Consider the following 598-nt stretch of genomic DNA (forward strand, 5'->3'; position numbering starts at 1 on the left):
GACCCAGCCAACTGTATAAACTTGACATATGGCGAAAATAAAGATTTAGTGCTCATTCGATCGATGTGGGTAAGTTAAGGCATGAACGAATGTATGCGCGTATTTGCCATAAAACGACGCGTAGTGAAAATGATTGGTTGTGCAGAAACTATACCGGAATGGGCCTGGCTATACAGTAAAAACCCGCTTATAAGAACCTGGATGTTTTCAGTTAGCCTAAACAGGTTCTTATATAAATGGTACTTAAAACAAATTTAGGCTAACTAGGTTCTTAAAATAGGTTCTTATATTTTTAATATAAATTTTATTAATTTTGTACAATATAACTATGATCTCAAAATCATTTATATGCCAGAATATTTATATTTAATTTTAATAGAATATAAATATCATCTCAAAATCATTTGTGCATGATAATGCCTAAAGGCAGTACAGTGCCTCTATGTACTTAACAAAAAATATTCTTTAATAAATTCATAGTCAGTTCTATGACATGCTGTATTCAGCTGTATTCAAATGCTGTATTCATGACCAGTTCAAAGCAATCAACCTTTTGCCTTTTTTGAAATTCTCTATGCTGTAATATGGCTCTAGCCCT

General features: G+C 32.1%; 1 pseudogene; it reads right to left on the reverse strand.

Moving 5' to 3' along the window:
• Nucleotides 1-525: 525 nt before the first annotated feature.
• LOC137981680 (uncharacterized) overlaps nt 526-598 on the reverse strand; it is a 2,108-nt pseudogene continuing 2,035 nt past the window's right edge.

The sequence above is a fragment of the Montipora foliosa genome, chromosome 13 (genome assembly GCF_036669935.1).
Source record: "Montipora foliosa isolate CH-2021 chromosome 13, ASM3666993v2, whole genome shotgun sequence".
Lineage (NCBI taxonomy): Eukaryota > Metazoa > Cnidaria > Anthozoa > Scleractinia > Acroporidae > Montipora > Montipora foliosa.